Source organism: Corapipo altera, unplaced genomic scaffold (assembly GCF_003945725.1).
Source record: "Corapipo altera isolate COAL_440 unplaced genomic scaffold, ASM394572v1 183, whole genome shotgun sequence".
Taxonomy (NCBI): domain Eukaryota; kingdom Metazoa; phylum Chordata; class Aves; order Passeriformes; family Pipridae; genus Corapipo; species Corapipo altera.
The window spans coordinates 538,633-555,761 of NW_020885026.1; the positions used below are offsets into that span (position 1 = coordinate 538,633).

Here is a 17,129-nt window from a genome sequence, read left to right on the forward strand (position 1 = left end):
GGAATTAAACAGCAGAACAGCTCCCACTGTACAGGAATTAAACAGCACGGAGAGTCCTGGCATTCCAAACAATTCCTAATGCCACAGGAAGTAACAGGCAGAAAGCTACACCTGGTCACGTTGTCCACAGAGGAGCAAAGGTTCTGCAAGTCACTGCTCCCCCTCCAACACACCCATCAGCTGAGGGAAAAGGTTCTTTCATTTGATCTTTTCATCTGGAGAATAAAGAACCTGGAGGCAATTCCCTATCCTAACTTAAAAGACTATCTAAGCTTTCCCGGTGACCAACTGAAAACAATCTCAAAGCAAACCTGTATTTTCCAGTGTATCTCTATTAATAAATAAATTACTTTTGCTTCAATATTACAAAAAGACCCATCAGCCAGGAATTTGGAAGCCTTCCCCAGTTATATTTAACACATGGCTTTGTATTTCAGTTGTGAACTGACACTGTACAGTGGGACATGTGTGTTTGTATGAAAACACAGGGAAAATAATCAGCATTTTTGGTGGATTGCAGATTGGAGCTGCCTCCCACACACCCACTGGAAGGAGAAGGAAAACCAAAGGCTCAGATTAAAATGCTCTGAAGACTCAGGTTAACCTCTGGCATCCCAGGTGCAAGACAAGACACTTGGGGTCATTTGGCTCCTGTTCCATGACCTGAAATATCCCATTCCATCAGAACCTGAGGCCACGGGAAGATTCTTTCTGTACCATGCCCAGGTGAAAATCACAAACAAGCAGCAATTTCCATTTGGGAACACTGCAGTGAGACCTGCTGTAGAAGCCTCAGGACTCCAAAGGGACACAGCTTGGGTGAGATGTTTTCCTCCCTTCCTGAGGGAAGGAATGTTTTTCCTTACAGTGGGCAGTGGACTGGGGAGCTTTACATTGGCTATTAGGTCCTGACAGGAACTACCCTCCCTCCTGGTTTGCTCTGAGCTACTGTGGATTTGGGAAGCTGTGGCTGCCCCATCCCTGGAAGTGTCCAAGGCCAGGTTGGACAGGGCTTGGAGTAACCTGGGCTGGTGGAAGGTGTCCCTGCCCATGGCAGGGGGTGGGATGAGATGGTCCCTTTAAGGTCCCTTCCACCCCAAACCATCCCATGATTCCATGATTCTACCCTGCATTCCCCTTCATAACCCAAACTACCATTTACATTCCACAGCTCTGTTCCAAAACACTTTTTCCTGACAATTCCAGAACCATACATTTTTATATATCAATACGTCCACATGGCATGATTTGAACAGACCTGCTCCTCCTTCCCCCATACCTGTGCATGCATCATTCCTTCCCTCATTACTGCAAAAGATGGATAAACAGAATCCCATTTTATCTGCAAGACTAAGCAGTGGGAGGACCAGCCAAGGCCAAACAACACAAGGAGGTTTCAGCTCCTCTGCAGATTCTCGGGATTCAAGGAAAACCATCAGTCTCAAGGCAAGTATTATCCCTGACTCGTGGAGGTTTATGTGTGTGAAACAAAATGAGAGCTCTCTGTTAATGTCAACAAGCTTCAATAAAAAAGCAGCACTGGATTTCATCACCACAGAAAATTCAAAATAGATGAGGAGCAGATCACTGCTATCAACTTGGGAGAAGTGCAGAAACATCTCCCAAGCCAAAGGGGCAGATGCACAAGAATATCAGAAGCCCTGACACTTTAAATATTATTTTGGAAGATGTGTACATTCCCAAAGCACAAGTCAGGGAGGAGAGGCAACGAAACACAACGAGGTTTGTGTGCCATCACTGGGATGGACACTGAACTACCCACTGACCAAGCTGGTTCTCAGAAGAATTCCTCAGGAAGGAGTGATTTATTCCAAATTAATCCCAAGACCCATGGAAGTTCAACTGAAAAGGTCAAATACTTATAGACAGAATATCACAGACAATCCCAGGGATTTGCCTTTTCTTCCTAAATAAAGGAAATTAACTTACAGCTACAGCATGACCCAAACAGTGGATCCCTCACACTGGAGCAGGCAAAGCCCAGATCGTGAAGTCCACAAAAATCCTCTGCTGAAGCACCAAACTACCCCCAACTACCACATGTGGATTTAAACATATTGGAAGAGATTTGCATAATAAACAGAACCACATGTATGAAGTTGACTGTTTGCTTTACTGCCCGACTCTGGAATTCAAGTGAACTCAACCTTCATGTCTCACTACAGACTGTACATATGAAAGGAATGACTTCTGTCAATAATTAATCACAGTTGCATGTGCTGCTCATTGAACTTCTGCATCAGTGATCAAAAGCACCACACACTCACAGTGTCACTCGTGTCTTTTTAAAGCAGGCACCAAGATCATTTAAATTGCATTCTCCTTGCCAAGTTTACTTTTCCCCAACATGGTCCTTGGTTTTTTTTCATGTCCACCACCCCATTCAGAGTTTCTCAGTTCCACTTCCACATCACTACATTAAAGCACAAACTTCAACAAGATCCTTGGCTATTTTGAAACCTCAGTTTAGTAACTCAGCTCCACCCAGAGGAACCTTCTATCTCAGTTCCAGTATGAAGAATGAGATGTATGCTTTATTTTGGTTCCCCCATGAATCCCAGAAGGTTGGAAGGGACCTTAAAGTTCATCTGTTCATCTCATTCCACCTCTGCCACAGGCAGGGACACCTTCCACTATTCCAGGCTGCTCCAAGCCCCGTCCAACCTGGCCTTGGACACTTCCAGGGATGGGGCAACACATGTTGGGGTAAAATCTCAGGGGTTGGTGGCCATTCTTGGCCAGGTCTGTGCACTCCAAGGCACAGAACACCAGATAGCTTCCAGAAAAGCCCTCCTCAAAATTTCCAAACAGAAAAATTTACTTTTTCAAAGCCAGGAATTATCACTAAAAAGTAAATATTCGCAGAACAAAGTTAAAGAGAGACAACACCCATCATTTGGAAGAGGGGAGCAAAGTCACACATGAAAACTGGAGGGGTTTCACAGCCTCTCTGGAAATAACCACAGCCCCAGCCTGCCCAGTGTCCAGCAGTCCGTTTCATCCATCCTTGAATTTGAATGCTGGAAGCCCTCTCCTAATTCCACTCACTTTCCTGCCACGGGCAGTTGCAGCAAGGCAGCTAATCAGATCTCAGAGTCAACAGTTTTAACTGGGGTCAATTAGATTTACATCACCCTCTCCATCCTCTGGGCCCCTCTGCTCAAAGAACCCCCGCAAGCCAATAAAGTCTGTCTGTTGATTAATATTTTAGGAGAGCCTAAGCTGCCTCAAAACCACCCCAGCAGCCTCCCATGGGCAGTGCCAGCACAGCAGCCTCTCCCCCACCAGCCCTTGTGCCACTAACCTCGTTTTGCCCTTTTTTTTCCCCCCAAATCTCTCACAGCTTTCTCTGCCTCTGACCCAGATGAAAACCCAGTGGCAAACCTGACCAAAAGGAGGGATGAGGGAAGGGCGGGCAGATGTCTCTGCAGGACAACATGAAAAGATTGAAATCTTCCACAATTCTTGGAAAGCTTCTTAGCAAGAGCTTCCCTCAGGCAATCCCAACATTCCTTTGCTGTCCTTTTAAATGAGGAAAAGCTATAAATATATAAAAAATAGAAAAGCCATGGGATTTCTCTGGAAACACTCAGCAAAAGATCCTTTTTGCTAAGAACGGGAGCCCTCAAAAACACATGAATGAAGTTAAAAGTACCAACAGCCACATCACACCCTGCTCCCCCTTCAATAATTTCTGCATTACAAGCAATATTTAGAGTTACTTCTGACTTTGAAATAAAAACCTGAGAGTGAAAAGGTACAGAAAATATTCCTACAAGCTCCCACTTGCCCACGAGGCCACACGTCTTTCTTGGAGCCGTATCAAAGCAGTCCTTTCAGGACGTACTTCCCAAAGCTCCTGTGCTAATTTTCTTAGCAAAGAGGGAGATATGCAGCTTTTGGGTTGAGACTTGTGATACTCCTCAAACATGCATTTTTCAGGAGGGGTAATCTCACAGCACATCCTCCCAACACAGCCCCCTTCACTTCAAGTCAAAGCACCGACTCAGTTCCAACAGAAAACAGCAGAAAAACATCCTGACATGTTTATTTCTAAGCTTTGCATAAAATATTATTTGGAAGAGTGTGCCATGTTCCAAAAGGCCCTTCTTTTATCTTATATGGGGCTCTGAGCAACCTGTTCCAGTGGAAGCTGTCCCTGCCCATGGCAGGGGGTGGAATGGGATGAGCTTTAAGGTCCCTTCCAAACCAAACCATTCTGGGATTCTATGAATTTTCTCATTTATCTCAGACCTGTTTAAAAAAAAACAAAAACAAAAACAAAAAAAGTTTTTCATATTGATTCTCTCTGTTTATATGTTCTATTACACCAAACAATAGCTACAAAGCAATAACAAACAAAACACTTAGAAAAGCAATTCAGCAGTATCAGGATAATTTAAGGTTTTTTCCTTCCTCACTCAGTTTGATTAGAGTTATGGATTATCTGGCTTCACACAATATGCCAGTCAGGAGATGGGTAGTTGCAGCAGTAATTCCTAACAGTCCCCTTTTTCCTTCTTGAATTGCAGCTGTCATTTATAATTCTAAGGCAGTTTAAGCAAAAAGCAGCACTGCAGGGTGGCCCTGACCCCTCCAAGCCCTCCTCCCTCCAGCTCTGGGTGGGAACCCCAGCCAGGCTCTGGGAGTCACATCCCAGCACTGTGTTTACACCTGGTTACCAGCATTAATGCACACACTGCAGAGGAGTCACACAAACTGCCACAGAGCAACTCAGCTACAGCCCTAAAGGCAGAGGGATTGGGGCAGTTGCCAGTTTAAGGCTCCTCCCCTCCCTTCCAACGTTGTCAGGATGGATAAAATCCCACAGTTCCAACATAATTGTTTGACATTGGACAGATTTATTCCTGGCCATCCCCACTTGCTAATTGTAAACTGGAGAAGAGCTCTAAGCTCAGCACCTTTAAGGCATCAGGCACCTCAGTCCAGCCTTGTCAGAGCCCTGCAGATCTCTGACATCTGAAAAACCTTCCCCTGTAACTGAGACCTGTATTAAACAGATATTTAGGTCAAACCCCTAATCTCTCTTCCAACAGCAGCTGGCAGCTGCAGCAGCGTTATCCTTTGTGCTGCCATGGAAACAAAGGGAGGACCAGGATGCAAAGAGCTGCACACCCTCCACAGCCAGGAGCCAGCCTTTCCCAAAACTCACTGCTGGGCTCTCACATGGCACTTGGGTTCTGTCTGGAACTTTTAAATTGCTGATATTGAGAGGGTTTTAGCTGCTGCCAGTATTGCCCCTCATCTCTCTCACAGCCACACTCACTCAACATTGTTCAACATAGTTTTTGGATGGGTGCAGAGGTGTTATTTCCTCAGCTCCCAGAGCTGGGGTAACCCCACACTCCCTAAAACAGCACAGAATGATGGATAATGTATGCAAGTATACTCCCAAAACCAGTCTCATGTTTGAAGTTTTACATCTAACACCACCAAATTATTTGTTTTGTCCGTAAATATAATGTAGCTCCAACCACAACTTGTCATCTTAGCCCTCCCCACCCCCCCAAAACAGCCCCTCAAAAATCCCAAAACCAAACACACTAATTATTTCAGCTCTGAGTGGTTTACAAGGAAAAACATATTACATACTTAATAAGAAAACCTTCCCATTCCCTGTGTTTTCCCAGTGGGTCGGGTCCTGGAGCTGACACAGAGTTGGTGTAAGAGAAATTATTATCCCAGAGATGAAACACAGTTTTCTCTTGAGACAACTCTCACTGGGAGAAGCAAAGTACACATCAACAAGGGATGTTCTGAGTGGGACCAACAGGATTCCAGCTCAATTCCAGTACAGTGCACATTTCTTAATACTCATCCTCACCCCCAGGAGAAAAGTGACATCCCTTTTCCAACAGGGCAATGCCAACCCCACCAAGAGCTTGAAAGGAATACAGAAAGCTGACACAGAAAATGAAAGCATCACTGTAATAAAACTGCCCCCTGTTCTAATAAAACTGGGGAAGGAAATGATCATCTCTGCCATGCAATGGAATAACACATCTTTTTTTCAGGCAATAAACTGCATTTTTGTAAGCACCAAAGCCTCAGAGAAATGGAGGTAAACACACAATTACAGCAGTGTTGGAGTCCAGGAAGAAAAAGAAGGCATTGGAGATGAAATGTTTAGTAAATGCCTTGTTTTGTTGGGTCTACCTAAAAGCAGGGCAGTGTCAAAGGTGAGGTCTGTTTTCCACCACCTCCTGTCCCAGGGGAAGGGCAGTGCCAGCACGGGAAAGATTATCCCTGTGTAACTCAGTGAAAACCTGGAGATAAGAGTTTGAGCTGTTCCAGCCACACTCAGAACAGCAGGAGGGAAAACCCAGGACTGAACCCATGTCCGAGTAAAGATGTCCAAAGTACCCAAAATGAGAGTAATCGTAGCCCATGCTGCATTTCCCAACCACAGGGACAAACAGGGAATTAGCCTTTCTTATCCAAAACTGAATATTAATGAGGAACCTTCCTGTGAAGCATCAAAGATGAAAAGGGACAGCTCCTACAGCTGGCACAAGAAGAATCCGTGGCAAAGGACAAATTAGAAAAGATAAACTGGAGAAAAAAGAAAAGAACATTTTAAAACAATATGGAAACAGATTTTGTCTGGTAAGGCAGAAAGAAAAGTCACAAAGTCACAGTAGAGATGCAAAAAAGTGACTGAGACTCTTTGCTTGGCAGGCTGAAAAGACTTTCAGCTTTTCAGATAGGCAAAAAATTATCAAGGGGAACTTGGTGCCTACTTAGCTGAGAAGAACACAGTATCAGGGAATATCCTGAGCTGGAAGGGACCCACAAAGACCATCCAGTCCAGTTCCTGGCCCTGCCCAGGCCCATCCCCCAGAGTCACACCATGCACCCAAGAGGATCATCCAAACCCTCCTGGAGCTCTGGCAGCCTTGGGGCTGTGCCCACTGCCCTGGGGAGCCTGGGCAGTGCCCAACCAGCCTCTGGGGGAAGAACCTTTTCCTGAGATCCACCAAAACTTCCCTGACACAGCTTTAGCAACAATATTCAATAAAACCCAAGTATACCGTGAGTCAGCCTGCTCAGCATTTCCACCACTGGGACTGCACAGAAGGGTCTGTGCTGGGGTAACACCTGAGCATCACCCAAATTTAATCAGCAGAACATGAAGGAGGTTGTGGTAAATGAGCAAAACCACAGCAAGCTCTGGGGGGAACAAAGGCACAGCAGAAAGGAGATAAAGGGACTATCAAGTCATGCTTCATAAAACGGTGACAAAAGCACAAACTCTTAAGACTGGCAAACACCAAACCCCAGACTAAAAATTTACAGGGACCTGCAGTAATAGGACAAGGTTTTCCACTGCCAGAGGGCAGGGTTAGATGGGATATTGGGAAGGAATTCTTCCCTGGGAGGGTGGGGAGGGGCTGGGATGGAATTCCCAGGGAAGCTGTGGCTGCCCCATCCCTGGAAGTGTCCAGGGCCAGGTTGGATGGGGCTCGGAGCAACCTGGGCTGGTGGAAGGTGTCCCTGCCCAGGGCAGGGGGTGGAATGAGATGAGCTTTAAGGTCCCTTCCAAGCCCAACCACGCTGTGAGTGAACAAGCAGCTCAGACAGGAGCAGCCCTTCCCCACAGACACGACCCCCAGCACTGCTCTCCCTGCTGTGCTCCCTGCTCAGGGCTCCCACTGCCAGGGTCCTGCAGGGACTCACAGCTCAGTTGTCTTTCGGATTATAACAAAGGGGAAAACTATTGGGCTGGGGTTTAATCTGCCTCTTACTAGTTTCACAACACACTTCTTAATCCTTAGGCAGGAAGGGATAAACCAGAGTGACTCCATCTTTACCTTCCCCTCCTCTCTCACAATGATCCCTCTCGCCTTCCCTCCCCAGGCTGCCCCACTGCTCAGTGGGAGGCTCCTACCTGGACCAAACACTGTCTTTCTAACACCCCTTTTTGCTGTCCTATACTTATTTCCAGATGTGAGGTCCACCATCACCCCCCAAAACCTCCTGAGATGGCCACACTAGGCCTTTTTAATGGAAACAGGATCACAGAATCCTTTAGTTTGGAAAAGACCTCTTAGATCACCGAGTCCAACCTTTGACTGATCGCCTCCTTGTCAACTAGACCAGAGCACTAAGAGACAGGACAACTCACTGTTCTCTCCTCTCTGCTTTGAGCCCTGCAGAGCCAAGATCTCTGCCCACACTTACAGCTCATTCAGAGCTGTGACACAAGTCAGGCCCATCCTCTGCCCGTGCCACCCTCCCCAGCCACCCACAGCAAGTTCAGTCCTCCAGGATATCCATCACCAACCACCACAAGGTTCACCTGGAGCTCTGCACAACCTGCTTTTCACTTTCCCAGGGCATTTATCAATATCTTAACCTGAAGAGGCTGCAGCAGATTCCTCCAAGGTTTGCTGCTGGGGTTTTTTTCAGTGGGAAAAATCATTTATTCCTATACATGATTTTCTTATTTTAAAAAGGTTTTATATACAAGAGGACCCTCCCTCTTATCTGATGGCAGCTCAGCTCAAGTCTTCAGGCAGAGAAATTCTCGCAGTCACCAAAATGAACAGATTTCCCCTACAGAACTCCAGTAAACATGAGGTATGATTTCCCTCATAAAAGCAGAGCCTGCCCTTCCTCAATGCCTCATTTCCCCATCCATCTACAGATGGGGATTATTACTCTCCATTCCAGCTTGGTGCTTGCACACTCTGAGTGTGATTAATGTGGACAGAGGCAAACTCTGCCCCTCATCACACCCCAGCAGCCACGATGAAGTCAGTGCAGTTTAATGGGTGTGATCCAGTAACTCAGTTAAACCCATACTCTCCCCATCCCTAAATGCTCTCCCCTCTCAGGGAACCTGCACATGAGACCACAGGTGAGGATGTGACTGAGGGTTCTTTATTCCTTGCTGCCCTGGGCCATCTGGTGCAGCCACAGCACACAGGTGCCAAACAGACAGTATCCAAGTTCAGTGACTTACACATCCACTCGTGGCCCAACTTCCTTGCTTGTCCACCAAAAGCTGTGCTCTGGCATCATCTGATCATTCAGATGGGCTTTTATTTGAGGCTCCAGAGAGCGGGCCCAGCGTGTTTGTACAGAAGTACATCTCCAAAAACAGCTCCCCTCTCCACAAGGGAAATGATGACTTGTTTATGCAACACATTTCTGAAAACATTTTTTAGAACTGGAGTCATGTCTCCCAGATTGCTATGCTGGTTGTCAAAACAGAGCCTCTTTTTCCCTGACTATACCATATGCAATCCTAAATCCACTTTCCCTAACTTGATATCACCCATGCAAGATTTGGAGATGATCAGTGGAAAACACACAAATGAGACACTGTTCTCCAGAGAACGGCCCAGCAGGAATACTCTGAGAAGGTTTATATTTATTAGCCTGATGCACATCTAACTTGTTTAAACAAGGCTTTTGTCAAACGTCAAAAAAAAGTTCCTGCAATCCAAGGCTTGCTCTCCAAGGGAATTAATGCTGAGCTGCAACCAACACACAAGCCTTGGTTACAGCAACAAGGAAACACTGCAAAGGGGCCCCATTTTATTTCCAGGGTGCACAGACCTGCTAAGAGAGAAAGGTTTATTCCCTGGGGGCCAAGATGGAGAACCTGGAGCGGGAAACTGGGGTGGGAGCAGGTCCTGGGAACACCTGCTCTGTGTCTGTGTGGATGGGACTGTCTCCCTGACCTCATAGGTGAGGAGAGGGTCCCCTGGCACTTCCCAGTACAGGCAGATGCCCTGGATGCTCTCCCTGCCCTGTCTCCTTCCCCATGGGAATGCCCAGACTCAGCTTTGGCAGCACACAAAGCAGTGCAGACACTCAGCTCAGGTGCTTCACCTGCCCAATTAGTTTCTAGTTTCCTGTAATAAGGATTGAACATGCTGCCTAAGAGAGTGTTATCCACCAAAACATTAAATCATCATAGATTCATTAGAGCATCCCTAAAAACCTGGGAATTATCACTGCACAGCTGAGCAAGGGACCAGGTCCTGGAGCTGAGAGAAAGCCAAGCAAGGAGGGAAGGGCTCAGGGCTGGCAGCACCTTTTACATGAAAACTGCCTAAAACATAACAGTTCATAAAGGTAATGTGTGACTAAATGCTCCATTAGCAAAGAGTTTCCTTCCCCAACTTCCTATTTAAAAAGCACCTGCTATCACCAGGCATTTCAAAAAACATGGGACCCGTGCAAGTATTTATTTTGGAAACTCAAAATATTGGTCAGATGAACTTTAGACTCAGTGACTGTAACACAAAGCCTCTTTCAACAACTCTCACTGGCAGATAAAGCTGCAAGTTTGTAGGAAGCCAGAAGTGAGGAAATCAGCCTCTGGGATCCCAAGGTGCAGCAGCTCTCGCTCCTTCACCTTTGCCCTCCTGGAAGTGTGTCCCAGCTCCCTCTCCACCCTCCTGGAGAGGCCTCACAGTCCATCCCACACCCCCTGAACAATCAGTGCAACATCTGAGATCTAAATCGAGACAGAACCATTGCAAGCACCACCTTACTAATCCTTCTCCATTTGAGGCTTATAAAGCTGAACCTTTAGCTTTGCTAAAACTGGTAATACAACATTTTTTAAAAACACTCATTCAGGAATCAAACTGTTGTGGGTCTCTGCAAAAATCCTGCCCTCTGGCTACGTTCTTATTTGTGTTTCCTGGGAGAAGCCAAGAAACTCGAGTGTGTTTTCCAAGCTTCATCAGGTTCCCATCACCTCAGGCACGTACTTTACACCCAAAGCACTGCACTAGAAATGGTGTCTTTAGAGAAGCCCATGCACAGCTCAAGATTCAGAAAACTATTTTGCTCACCTAAGAGACCAGCACCTCTTTCCTACAGTTGTGGCTCTGATGCTTGTTGCACTCACTACTGTACAACATGCAAATGACCCTTATTAAAGGAGAATTTGGAAAGGAATAATCTATTTTTGCACAAGTTCTCTTGTGCATCCTGACCTATGACATACTCTAGAAGCCAGGCTGAAAACAGACACCTGCTAAATCCCTGCATCTAAACACTTAAAGAATTGCTCTCCCTTCAAATCCTGTTCCCTTTTAATGCCATAACCTCCTACTGCCTTTTCACAAGGTGAGAAAGGAATTCTAGAGGCCAGTTATCCCCTGACCAGCTCTGCCCCCGTGTGAAGCTGTTCTTTGGAGCCTTGTGATGGCCATGGCCGTGCCAGCCAACCACACACGCTGCAACCTTCATCTTCTGGGTGCAAAAATGGCAATTTCTCCATTTTTTCCACCTGGAGACTTCTCTCAGATTCTGCAAACCACACCTGTGCTATCAAAACACCCTGGGGTCCCCCCACACCACCCTCTGGCAGAGCAGAGCAGGGCACAGGAGAGCTTAAACCACAGCAATTTGAGACCAGGGGTGTCCAATATTTTGACCACCCTTTCTGTCAGGCACAGCAACGATGACATTGGGCTTGGCATATTGACCCCAATGTTCTGCTGATTTTTCATTGTGAAAACAAGGCTGACAATTTCTGTCCCACCTCCCACGGTGCTCCCAAAAGCTGCTCTCCAAGGGGAACTCGGGTTGCCTTTGGGATCCCACATACACAGACGTGTGGTCAGCACATCGAGGCAGCTACTGCTGCAGATCAAAACAATTCCTGGCTCCTCCTCCCCGTTTAAAGGGCTTTAGCTTTTCCCAGGCAGCAGGACAGCCCAGTGCAGGCTGCAGCTGCTGCCAACAGCTGGAGCCAACCCCAGCAGAGCTACAGGATTTGAATTTTTTTAAGCTACAGTGCATAAGAGTTCACATCCCAGAGTGAAAACAAAGCAAACCCCAAAATAAACTTCAGTGTCTTACTAATTAAAGGGATTCGTTGCTCCAGGAAGGCCAACACAAGCCACTGCTGTGGGTTAACAAGGTATTTTTAGCCCTCAGTCCTTCCAACATTTGTACTGAGGCCAAGCAAGGAAAACCAACTACCCTTAAAGCATCATTAAAAGCTCTGTCCAGGAAGGGGGTTTCTTTGCACAATTTTATTTGAAATGTCACAGGACGTTTGCATAAATGAAATCTCAGCAACACTGGAATTTCTATTCCATGACCAAGGTTTTCATTCCCTGTTGAGCAGCCAGTGAATTTTCACAGTCACCACAGACTGGCTTGGGGGTTGGAAGGAACCTCAAAGCCCATCTCATCCCACCCCCTGCCATGGGCAGGGACACCTTCCATAGACCAGGTTGCTCCAAGCCCCATCCAACCTGGCCTTGGACACTTCCAGGGATGGAACAGCTTCAATAGATGTATCTTATTTTAATAAACCTGGCTCATTTTAACCAGCCTCTGCTGACCTTTCCACTTGGTGAGGGGGGTTTACCTGTCAACAAATAATACTGTTTATAAAATAAAAGCTGGAACTTAGCAGGGACAGGCACAGGGGAAAGGGAAAGGGTCTGCAGCCAAAAGAAAAACAAGTATTTCCAAGTTAACTGTCTTCACCTTGCTCTAGGAAACCGTGTTCTCAAAGGTATGAAAATCTCACTTCCCTGGTGAGAGTTCACTGCTTTTCTAAGAAGCCAACAAGTTCCTGCTTGAAACTCAGTCCCAATCATGCCAGTAACGTTGTTCCAACCACATTCCAGATTCCCTTCTCCTCTAGTGCTCAAGTCATCTAAGCCCAGGATTAGCAAAATGGCATCAAATTGTTCCTCAGGGAGAGCAGAGCTGGGAAACTGAGGTGTCTCTTGCTCTGTATATTGTGTTTAGGGAAATCCAAAGCCAGTTTAATACAGAAATCTTCAGATTAAGCAGATGTGCTTATTATATGCAGGAGAATAAGAATAATTCTACCTTTGTATATGGTAGAATTAAGGTATTCCCAGCAGTGAAATCTCCCTATTCCACAACACTGTAATGCTTTTCCACATTTATAGATAAATAAAACATTTAATATCCTAAAAACCAACAAAAGGCAGCCAAGAAAACCCAACTGGTTCTATAACAGGTGATTTGGGTGATCCCCAGCACCTGAAATCCAAGTCTCCAGCCCATGTAGTGTAGGGCAGAGGTAACTCCTGATACAAATCAGCTGCCTCCAACTAACACTTCATCTTTATCACCTGTGGAAGTGTCTCCTCCCAGGCCCAGAACCACCCACATCTCTGCTGACTCACCCAAGGGGTTCCACCACATCCTGCAAATTGGAGAGCACAGGTAAGGATCTGACAAGGTCCACCTGAGTATACAACAGAATATCCACTATAAAGTAACAGCAGGATGAATAGTTCTAGGAGCTCTTATTTATCTAAAAACACAGTTCCAGCTTAACAACTTCCAGTTATTTTTGTGTTGCAAAGGACCTTAAAGATCAACCAATTCCAAGCCCCTGCCAGGGGCAGGGACACCTTCCACCAGTCCAGGTTACTCAGAGCCCCACCCAACCTATTCCTCCAAAACATACAATGAAAAAGGCAAAAGAATATGGACTTCAGATAATCCCTATTGTCCAACTCATTTTCCTCTTACTCAGACAGTAAGATGAATATCCCAGGACAATTTGCTCACCTTATCTGCCTTGTACCAGCCTCCAGTGTGAGGGCACAACATTTACATATCACTTGGGACTGGTGCATTCATTGGGAAACCTAATGGAATAAGGATATCACACCGTGCTGCCCTTCCCTCTGGGAGCACCTACAGAACCTATATGAGGCCAAGAACAGGGTGAAATGGCTCACAGCAGTTTGACACAGGACCCACCCTGCCAGCTCGCGTTACAAAATTAAAGTCTGAACACAAGCCTACTGCTTCTATAGAAGAAAATATCACTTTCATAAAAGAAAACAGATGTTTTCATGAAAGAACTGGAATCATTACCTTTCCTGGGATCAAGCTGCCCTCCTCCATGCAGCCCTTGCATCCCTGCTGCCTCCAGGCCCCCGAAATGCTGCCTCCCCAGCCAGAGGCCAATGCTGCCCAGGTGCTTCTCGTAGGGTGATTCCCAGCTAACCCTGCTCAGCATCACACCTGGGCACATTCAGCGAGCCCTGTTCCACCCCCAACCCCGTGGAGACACCTCACCAAACGTCTGCAGAGCTGCTGGAATCACAGAACCATTGGAAAAGACCTCCAAGATGCCATCCAACCCTACCCTACACCCAGCTAAGCAAGGTGTTTATTTACAACCAGACGTGTCTGTCCTCTGTAACAGCCAAGCGATTTTCATGGCAAATTATACCAAGGCTATGCTGGAAAAGAAATAACTCAAACTATGTTAACTATTAAATGGCTTTAGGCATCGTGATATACAAGAAGAATAACAAAATTATCTAGGGAAGAGTTATATTATGGGTTTTTTAGATGAGCTTTTGCCCACTAAAAAAGCCAGGAGGCACTAAGAGGGCTCTTAAAGAATTACTGAATGAAAAAATCTCTGTCCAGAGCAGTCTCCACAAAGGAAAAGCCTGAGATAAATGCCGTAAGAAACCCATCATGGATTTCATGCTGAAAACTGTACCTCTGAATTAAACACCTCAAGGTCACACCTAACACCAAGAACTGAAAATCTCTGACCACTCCAAGTGCTGTAGCACTGAAACCTTAAAATATCTGACTTGCCTGCCCACCAGGGTTTGATCTGCCCTTCAAGCACCCCCAGGTTTGATCATCTCTTCAGATGCCCTGGTTCTCAAAGCCTGTCCCTCCGTCCTTCCCAAGCATTCCCCACCTGTTGTGCTCGTTCCCACCACCACCAAGGCTCCTGTTCCTGCACCAACAGCTCCCTGGGGAATGCCCTGAGCATGGCAGCACACAGGACACTGCTAAATACAGATCACTGTGCTCTCCTGGCACCTTCAGGCCTCACCATCTCCTGCTGCCCATCAGCCCTGGAATTGCACCCTCACTGCTCATGAAGCCAAGAGAAATAGGAGTGGAAGTTATGACAGAAGACAGGGAGAGAAAACAACAAACAAAAACTCCAGTTCTGCCACCATGTTCCCATGCATCCCAAAGGATGCTACAAGAAAAATTTGCCTCCAGAATGATGGGAGACCTGGTCAGCTGCAGCCCAAGGGCAGCTGATGCAACTAAAGAAGGGAGAGTTTCCACCTGGAGAAAAAAGAAACCATAATGAAGTTGAAAGTTGATTTCAGACAGCTAAACTCTGCAGAGTCAGGCACTTCAACGTTTAAATTATATAGAAAAGTCACTACAATCCTTAATATTTTTTTTAAAATGAAGTTCTGCTGAATTTCAAAAGGAACTGTTGGAAATCACAGTTTAAGAATTGGAACTTTGGGGAATAAAATGTCCAAGATGAATCAGATTAGCAATTACAAGATTTTCTGCATAAGCCAAAGAATAAGCAATAGAAGTCTCCAGTACTTTGATGCAGACACTGCATTCAAAACCCTGTAATTAGTGTCACACCCAACAGAGATACACAGTGAGCATTAAGTATATTGAAGTTACCATGAAGCATTTGTCAATGAGATCGTCACGAAGTTGGCCACCCATCCCAAAACAAGAACATCTTCTGGCATTATGGACAAACACTCACATTAAAGATGCCATAACGCTGCAGGAAAAGTCCCAGGCCAGAAAATCCCAGTCAGAGCGAGCCCCTGGAGCTGTTACAGCAGACTCTTGAGCAATACCTAAACCTGAGCTGAGGAACAACACCCCACAAAATCCCCCAACCTTCCCCCAAACACAGCATCAATAAATGAGAAACATGATGCCATTCTTTCAAGGCTCCTTCAGCACAGTATGTTTTCTCCTTGCAGCAATTTCAGGGCTGTTGAAGTTCTTCTCAATACTTCCCAAATTATTTCCAGAAGTGATTTATAGCATGCTGAGGCAGAAAAACTACAAACAGCTCAAGAGTCTACTGAGAACTTGAATTTTGGGTTTCCTTCTTCACATTTGCTGTCCTAAGAGCAGGGCTAGAACATGCTGGACACATCTGTACAGCTCCAGTGAGATGGCTGGGATCTCAATTAGTGGGAAGCCCCCGCAGGGCTGGAAACCTCCTGGAGCTGCAGAAACCACCTTAAAGGGACCTTAAAGAACACCCAGACCCACCTCCTGCCATGGGCAGGGACACCTCCCATCATCCCAGGTTGCTCCAAGCCCTGTCCAGCCTGGCCTGGGACACTTCCAGGGATCCAGGGGCACCCACAGCTTCTCTGGGCAACCTGTGCCAGTCTCCCCACCCTCCCAGGGAAGAATTCCTTCCCACTATCCCATCTAACCCTGCCCTCTGGCAGTGAGAAGCCATTCCCCCTTGTCCTGTCCCTCCATCCCTTGTCCCCAGTCCCTCTCCAGCTCTCCTGGAGCCCCTTTAGGCACTGGAAGGGACTCTCAGGTCTCCCTGAAGCCTTCTCTTCTCCAGGTTGAACAATCCTAATTCATTCCTGAAAATTCAGGTGACCAGAAACTCAAAGACCTCAAAAGCAGGTCTGCCATTCCAACTGCATTTACACACTCTCCAGCTCACATCCCAGTTGCAGCATCCCAGAGACACTCCTGAAACCCCCAACAAAACAGCAAAAGCCTCACAACCACTTGAGGCCCAAGGTTTTGAGCACAAGTCATACACTGGAAAAAACAAGACATTAAAGTGAAAAAGAAGTGAGTGTGCTACAAGGCTGCTTATTCCAACACCCAGCTGATCTTATTGCTTCTGCAATCACATTTTCCTAGGTCTGGCCTGCTGGGTGCATATTCCACTAAGCAAACATTAAGAAATAAAGGTGGTGAAATTCACTGCAAGTGATTTCATGAGTTGGAATTAAACACAAGCGTTTTTTTAACTCAAATCTACCCAGCCCAGAAAGAGAGAGAAAGCACAGCCTGATTCTGAACTCCTATCACACAGCTCACCAGCCTAGACACATCCATAAAATTATTAAATATGCACAGGAATGTGCCTGAAACAAAGACACCGAAACCAGACTTCATTTTAATGTATTTATACATCATATAAAAACTACATTCTAATATATATGTAAGTAAATCATAAATAACCCCCCCAAAAATGCCAGAACATTGAAAAAAAGGAATTCACTAAAAAACATCCTCTGAGGTTGGCTGAAAAGAGGTGACAAGATAAGCTA

At 46.1% G+C, this 17,129-nt stretch overlaps 1 protein-coding gene across 8 annotated transcripts in view; it reads right to left on the minus strand.

Annotated features, from left to right (window-relative positions):
- The window catches only part of AGAP1 (ArfGAP with GTPase domain, ankyrin repeat and PH domain 1), a 289,097-nt gene that overhangs the window by 219,284 nt on the left and 52,684 nt on the right, over positions 1-17,129 (minus strand). The window lies entirely within an intron of this gene.